The sequence below is a fragment of the Martes martes genome (genome assembly GCF_963455335.1).
Source record: "Martes martes genome assembly, chromosome: 7".
NCBI lineage: Eukaryota > Metazoa > Chordata > Mammalia > Carnivora > Mustelidae > Martes > Martes martes.
The window spans coordinates 57,326,608-57,334,455 of NC_137894.1; the positions used below are offsets into that span (position 1 = coordinate 57,326,608).

The 7,848-nt window shown below is 41.9% G+C and overlaps 2 pseudogenes across 2 annotated transcripts; both read left to right on the plus strand.

The window, feature by feature from the left end:
* Nucleotides 1–3,050: 3,050 nt before the first annotated feature.
* On the plus strand, nt 3,051–3,828 carry LOC308346651 (annotated as a pseudogene). Its single transcript has one exon. The product of its transcript is annotated as an uncharacterized misc_RNA (transcript).
* Nucleotides 3,829–6,095: 2,267 nt separating this feature from the next.
* Nucleotides 6,096–7,443, plus strand: LOC308346371 (hsc70-interacting protein-like; annotated as a pseudogene). Its single transcript has 2 exons — nt 6,096–6,886; nt 7,112–7,443. The product of its transcript is annotated as a hsc70-interacting protein-like (transcript).
* Nucleotides 7,444–7,848: the final 405 nt, after the last annotated feature.

Consider the following 7,848-nt stretch of genomic DNA (forward strand, 5'->3'; position numbering starts at 1 on the left):
GCTAAAAAATAAACACGGCTTTGAAGGATAAATAAGCTTGATAAAAGGTAGATTTTTGTAAAAAAAAAAAAAAAAAAACAGCAAATAAACAAAACCAAAGAGCAACTACTGGACAAGAAGAAAGGGAAACTCAGACAGGAATGTTGGAATTTTGTAGGAAGCCTTGTAGAAGAAATTGGAATTAGAATTACATTCTGGCCAAGGTAGTGCAAATCAATTTGTAAATGCTGATGTCCTGTTGGAAGGCTTCCAGGGAGACAGAGCAGTATGGAGAGGAAGTAGTCCCCCTTGATGAGTAAGTCAGTGCCTTCCTGAGAAGGGTAATAGCCTCACAGCTCAGGGGGGCCCAGATGACAGAATGCAAGAGGTGACATAGCTAATATGATCACTGAATGATAAATCAGAGCATATAATCACATGGGTATTTTTCATCCCAAAAGACAGGATCTTGTCACTTAACAGGATCAATGAAGAAAGAACCATATCCCTGGCTACAGAGAAGTACCCAGAGCCACTGTGCCTTCCTGAGAGTAAAATAGTTTTGACACAGCTACAAGGTTCAGCTGACCCACCAGAATGTCCCTGTTAACAACAGAATTTCATAGGAATAGAGTAAAATGTAATCATAAGTACCCCAAATTCCAAGAACTCAACAATAGAGCTATATAAGGTAAAGCTCAGGCTTTGAAGAGTCCAGATCTAAGATGTCCAGGGTAAGAAAATCTTGTCATGTCAACATTAGCAAAAGGGGCACACTGAATTTAAAACAAAGCAAAGTATCCTATCATGAGGAAAAATCAAAAAAGGCTCTAATACTGCATGCTTAAAAACAAACTTAGGCCTGGGATAAGAGGAGGTGGAGGGGGGGGTCATTCCTGCCACAAAATGGGCAAGTGGGAACCCTAAAGGTTAGAGAATCTGTTTAAATATAGAAGGCAATGTCAAGTCCCTTAGGGCCTCGAAATGGGAGCCTACACTTTGGGAAAGCAAATGCAAGGAAATAAGAACTACTGGACCTGACAACGAACTCTTTAAAAAGGGGGATAACATTTTATTTATATTAAAATTCCCAAACAATGCCCAGTAAATACTAACAGTTTAATAAACATTTGATGGCTAAGCAGAGGCATAATACCCTTTCTAAGATTCCCTTCTGATCCATAGTAGAGACGGAAAGCCTTAAGGGGAATAAAAAGGACATTGCTTAGGTGATGATCTTAGGAGGGCAAGGGGCCCCTTTGTTCACTAAAGGTCTCCAGCAGCCCTCATGACAGGGCTCACTGTGACTGTGAGAGGTCATTTCTCAGTGCTAGGTACCACCTTCTCTCCCTGGCATAGACCTGGAAGCAGCAACTTCATAAAGCCTAACGTCTAACTGGTGTCACTCTCTGGAGCATGAGTGGCATCAAGAGCCTAACTTGGAGATGTCAAAACCAAGCGAGAACTGAGAAAAAAAAAAAAAAAAGAATGTGCTAAAAAGAAACTTCCTACATAATAATTTGCCTTGAGCTCCAATTAGAGAAGACCACATCCTTTGTAATACATAGGCACTGCCATATTTTAAAGCCGTAGTGATGTTTGGATTCCATGGCCCTATGTCCCCAATTTTTTACTCCCTTCCTTTCAATTATCCTTAACCTCAGCTCCAGGAGAACCCACTGCACAGGCAGCCTCTTCTGGGTAAAAACAGGCTCTGTTGTAAAACTCTTGACTCCAGGTTTTTCTATCCCCTCTCATTTAAGCTATCTGCCATTTATTTGTCCCACCAAATATCAAAGCATATTACAAAGCGACAATAACTAAAATGCTATATAGTGCTGGTGTAAGAATAGAAAGAAAAGGAGCACCAGGTTGGCTCAGTTGGTACAGCATGCAACTCTTGATCTTGGGAGTATAAATTCGAGTCACACAATGAGTGTAGAGATTACTTAAAAATTAATCTTAAAAAAACAGAAAAAAGTCAATAAATTACTTAAAAACAGAAAGTAGTGTTCATTAAAATTTATATATTGTGGGGCGCCTGGGTGGCTCAGTGGGTTAAAGCCTCTGCCTTCAGCTCAGGTCATGATCCCAGGGTCCTGGGATTGAGCCCCACATCAGGCTCTCTGCTCAGCAGGGAGCCTGCTTCCCTTCCTTTCTCTGCCTGCTTCTCTGTCTACTTGTAATCTGTCTGTCAAATAAATAAATAAAATCTTAAAAATAAATTTTATATATTGTAAATGTGATAAATCAGTTTCAATAATATTAAATATTTAGTAATTTATTTTGCTTTTAAGTCTATTTAATTCTAGTTTATTTAAAAGATAAGCGCAAAAATATAAACCATAAAAATTTGAAGAAAATAGAAAGTAATTTTATTGATTCTGTGATTTTTTTAAGCTTTAAAGTTAGATAAGAAATTATAGGAAAACTTAAATTTGACCACATAATACTTTGTCTTTATGTCAGAAAACAGCTTGAACAAAATTAAAACTATAACAGACATCTAATTTTTTTTAGATTTTTTTTAGCAGAACAGTTTCCTTTGGGCTAACAATGTGCTCCCTCTTGACTTATCTGAGACTGTCTCTATCCCTCCAAAAGTGAATGGACAAAGTAAATATGGCCATTCCCACATCCAATATTCCTGGGCAAATGACTGTTTCAGGAATTGGCATGTGGCTGTGTCCACCCAGTGAGACTCATCGGAGAGATTGTACTATAATGACTAGAAAAGAGAACCTTCCTTCACTGAGTGACTGAGAAGACTGGATCTCTGCGTCGTCATTCTGTCACAAGGAGGAAAGGTCTACCTGAATTACATCAGTCCCCGGGACATCCAAGCTGAGAAATAGTCTGAGTCTGGATGATGCTATTTAGTCCCTGAACTCAGCAATACATAAGGCAGTTCTCGGGAGCCATCAGTGAGCCAGGAAATTCCCACTCTTTGTTAAGCTAGTTTGAAGTGGCTTTCTGTCTCATATAACCAAAAAGCATTACAGAGAAGCGGCTGCGGCTCTGAGGAGAGGAGGCAGGAAGCTGAGCACTGGCAGGGGCTGGGAGGGGGCACCATGGCCGGGATCACCACCACTGAAGCAGTGAAGTGCAAGTTGCAGGTTCTGCAGCACAAGCCAACGAGGCAGAGGAGAGGGCGGAGCACCTGTAGCAGGAGGTGGAGGAGAAAGGTGGGCCTAGGATCAGGCTGAGGCTCAGGTGATCTCCTTGAAACACAGGATCCAGCTCATTGAAGAGGAACTGGACCATGCCCTGCAAAAGCTGGAGGAAGCCAAGAAAGCTGCTGATGAAAGTAAGAGTGGTATGAAGGTTACCAAAAGCTGAGCCTTAAGAGATGAAGAAAAGATGGAACTCCAGGAAATCCAACTCAAACAAGCTGAGCACACTGCAGAAGAAGCAGACCAGAAGTATGATGGGGTGGCTCAGAAGTTGGTGACTACTGAGGGGGACCTGGAATGCACAGAGGAATGAGCTGAGCTGACAGACTTCCATTGCCAGGAGGTGGATGAGCAGATAAGACAGACGGACCAGAACCTAAAGTGGCTGAGTGATGCACAAGAAAAGTACTCTCAAAAGGGAGACAAAGAAAAAGAAATAAAGATTCTCACTGTTAAACTCAAGCAGGCAGAGACTGATGCTGAGTTTATGGAGAGCTCAGTACCTAAGTCAGAGAGGATAACTGATGATTTGGAAGATAAGCAGAAATGCACCAAAGAGGAGCATCTCTGTACACAAAGGATGCCAGATCATCTTCTGCCTAAACTGAATGATATGTACAGCACCCCAATCCCACCCTGCGGCTGCTCCTCCCCACGGACACTGGTTCCAGCTTGAGGCCAGCCTGCCCAAAACTGGCCTTGAAACTGACGGCTCATCTTTAACAGAAAGGCTGTTTTCTCCTTTTGCCGCTTTTCCCACCCTAACTCCTGTGTCTTCTTCACCAGTCTGTGCCTCTCCCTACAGATTTCAGTTGGTCTTGAGTCTGAGCATCTTTGGGAATAATATTTAAGGGAATGTAAGCACAATGTGAAGTGTCTTTAAAAGTATGTTGTAATGGGGACTCCTAGGTGGCTTGGTCAGTTACATGTCCAACTCTTGATTTCAGCTCAGGTCATGATCTCAGAGTCATGTTCTTAAGGTTGTGAGATCTAGCCCTGGGTGTCGTAGGACAGGCTCGTGCTCAGTAGGGGGTCTGCTTGAGATTCTCTCTCCCTCTGCCCTTCCCTCCATGCACTCTCTCCCTTTCTCTCTCAAATAAATAAATAAATAGATAATCTTTTTTTAAAAAGTATATTGTGATGTACACACTTCGTAATTACCTTTTTTGTTGCTGTCGATGTAGCGACCATTTGTAAAACATTCCAAATAATTCCACAGTTTTGAAGCAGCAGTCTAACCCCTTCCTCACATTTGGAAAGTAACTTTTTCAGCTTAACACATAACGCCCTCTACACAGAAGAGGGAAAGTGGCAGGGGCCTGCCTTATTGAGAACCAGAGCCCAGAAAGAGATCCACTCGGGGAAACTTCATTGCTCCGTTCAGTGTACCAGCCAAATTAGAAAGGGGATTCCAGGGGTGCCTGGGCGGCTCAGTCTGTTGAGTGTCTGCCTTCAGCCCAGGTCATGATCTCAGGGTCTTGGGATGGAGCCCTGCATCGAACTCCCTGCTCAGTAGGGAGCCTGCTTCTCTCTACCCCTCCTCCTGTTCATGTTTTTTTTCTCTCTCTCAGATAAATAAATGAAATCTTAAAAAAAAAAAAAAAAAGAAGAAGGAAGGAAGGAAGAAAAGAAAGGTTACTCCAGAAGGAGTTAGCCAAAAGAGAGTGTGGCTCAGGTTTTCAGCTTTAGGGTATCTTTGAAAAACTTTATTTTTATTTTTTTTTTTCAGAAGCGAACAAACAAATTAAGATTGTGAGACCTCTGAGAACAACTCCCTGTCCTATCTTTATCCCTTTCCCAACCACTCACAGAGTGAATCATCATGTTCCCCTTATGCTGAAGTGACCATTTATTTGCTTTCCTGCCTCCTTGAAAGAAAAAAGAAAATTGTGTTTGTCACTGATTTTGCCACATTAAATAAACTCACCTCATCACCCTTTTCTGGGTCTGAAGCTGCTGTGTCTAAAAATGCCATCTCATCATGCTTTGTATCAGTTAATGCTGGAAAAATCTTGAATAGCTTATGAACAGAATGGTCTTTAAACTTTACACTCTTTTGAAGTGTTGCTTTTTGGGGGGCAAACAAAAAGGGGGTTGGAGCACACTGGCCACCCTGAAAACTCTCTACAGTTTGTGGGCTGACAGTGTGCTCATCTTTTTTTAACATTTTTTTTAAGATTTTATTTATTTATTCATTACAGATAGAGAGAGAGAGAAAGAGAGAGAGAGAGGAAGAGGAAGAAACAGGCTCCCCAAGGAGCAGGGAGCCCAATGTGGGACTCGATCCCAGGACCCTGGGATCATGACCTGAGCTGAAGGCAGATGCTTAACCAACTGAGTCACCCAGGCACCCAGTGTGCTGATCTTTTAAAGTTTCTTTTCCTACCCAATTCCTCTTTATGGTGAGGTTTCTCATGTACATATTATATATATATTATATAAATATGTATATGAGAAAGTATGCAAATTACTTACATAAATTGGTATTTTACCTCATAAAAGTGAACAATTTAATAAGAGGATAAAATGGCTAATAAATAGGAAAAATTTTAAATATATTGCATTAATAATCAAAGAAGTAAAACTGAAGCATATTTTAGATACCATTTTTCACCTAAATATTTACCCAAAATCGTGATAATCACCCAGCACAGAAGCAAAGATGAGGTAAGACAAGCACCCTCAAGCACTCTTGTGGAAATATAATTCTGCACACATACTTTTGTTGGCTGAAAACCTCAGGAGCTTCCTGGGCAAAATCTGAAATTAGCCCCCACAGAGAGGGCAAGGAGAGACTGAAGAAAGACATATATAAATACACAGAGACACACATACACTTTAAGACTCCAACACTTAGAGCACCCGCACCCGGAATCGAGTACCCGCACCTGGAATCGGGTCGCAACCTCAGCCGCACCTGCTGTCTCCCACTGCCTCTGGACCATGGACCCCCACAAAGTGAGCGAGCTTCGGGCCTTCATGAAAATGTGTAAGCAGGATCCAAGCATTCTGAGCACTGAGGAAATGCATTTTCTGCAGGAGTGGGTGGAAAACATGGAGGGTAAAATACCACCTGCCACTCATAAAACTAAATCAGAAGACAGTATCAAGGAAGAAAAACCAGATAGTAAGAAGGCAGAGGAAAACATTAGGACAGATGAACCATGAAGTGAGGAAAGTGATCTAGAAATTGACAATGAAGGTGTGATTGAACCAGATACTGATGCCCCTCAAGAAATGGGAGATGAAAATGTAGAGATAAATGAGGAAATGATGGATCAGGCAAATGATTAAAAAAGTGGCTGTCATTGATGCCCTAAATGATGGTGAACTACAGAAAGCCACTGACTTGCTCACAGATGCCATCAAACTAAATCCTCGCTTGGCCATTCTGTATGCCAAGAGAGCCAGTGTCTTCATCAAATTACAGAAGCCAAATGCTGCCATTCGAGACTATGACAGAGCTACTGAAATAAATCCTGATTCAGTTGTGCCTTATAAGTGGCGAGGGAAAGCACAAAGACTTCCGGGCCATTGGGAAGAAGCCGCACATGATCTTGCCCTCGCTTGTAAACTGGATTATGATGAAGACGCTAGTACAATGCTGAAAGAAGTTCAACTGAGGGCCCAGAAAATTGCTGAACATGAGAGAAAGTAGGAGCGAAAATGTGAAGAGTGAGAGATCAAAGAAAGAATAGAAATGATTAAGAAGGCTCTGGAGAGGGGGCGCCTGGGTGGCTCCGTGGGTTAAGCCTCTGCCTTTGGCTCAGGTCATGATCCCAGGGTCCTGGGATCAAGCCCCACATTGAACTCTGCTCAGCAGGGAGCCTGCTTCCCCCTCTGTCTCTGCCTGCCTCTCTGCCTACTTGTGATCTCTCTGTCTGTCGAGTAAATAATAAATAAAATCTTTAAAAAAAAAAAATTATAAAAAAAAAAAAAAAAAAAAGAAGGCTCTGGAGAACATGAGAGAGCCCAGAGGGAGGAAGAAGCCAGACAACAATCAGGATCTCAGTATGGCTCTTTCCCAGGTGGCTTTCCTAGGGAAATGCCTGGTAATTTTCCTGGAGGAATGCCTGGAATGGCAGGGGGGATGCCTGGAATGGCAGGAATGCCTGGGCTCAAAGAAATTCTTAGTAATCCAGAAGTTCTTGCAGCCATGCAGGGTCCAGAAGTTATGGTGGCCTTCCAGGAGGTGGCCCAGAACCCAGCGAATATGTCAAAATACCAGAGCAACCCAAAGGTTATGAATCTCATCAGTAAACTGTCAGCCAAATTTGGAGGTCAAGCATAATGCCCTTCTGACAAATAAAGCCCTGGCTGAAGGAAAAGTAACTTCAATCACCTAATGGATGTTGCAATAATACAAACCAGTGTACCTCTGACCTTCTCATGAAGAAAGCTGGGGTTCTGTGAAGAGAATCCCTACCCTTTGCTCCCCATGCAACAGAAACATTCTACAATGGCTTGCCATTAGGGTATTCATTCAAATAATGTTTTCCTACTAAGAACTACAATCTTTAAACACTTTTAAACCTTAAAAATATTTAAAAACATATTAAAAGGGTGTGTTAGCCCCTACATTTTTCTTCACTAATCATTTCAGGTTTTTTTCCTTTGGATTAATTGAGCAAGGAAGATACTTTAGTGTGGAAGATTTATTGCTCAGTTATAACGAGTGAAATGAAGGTTTATTAGT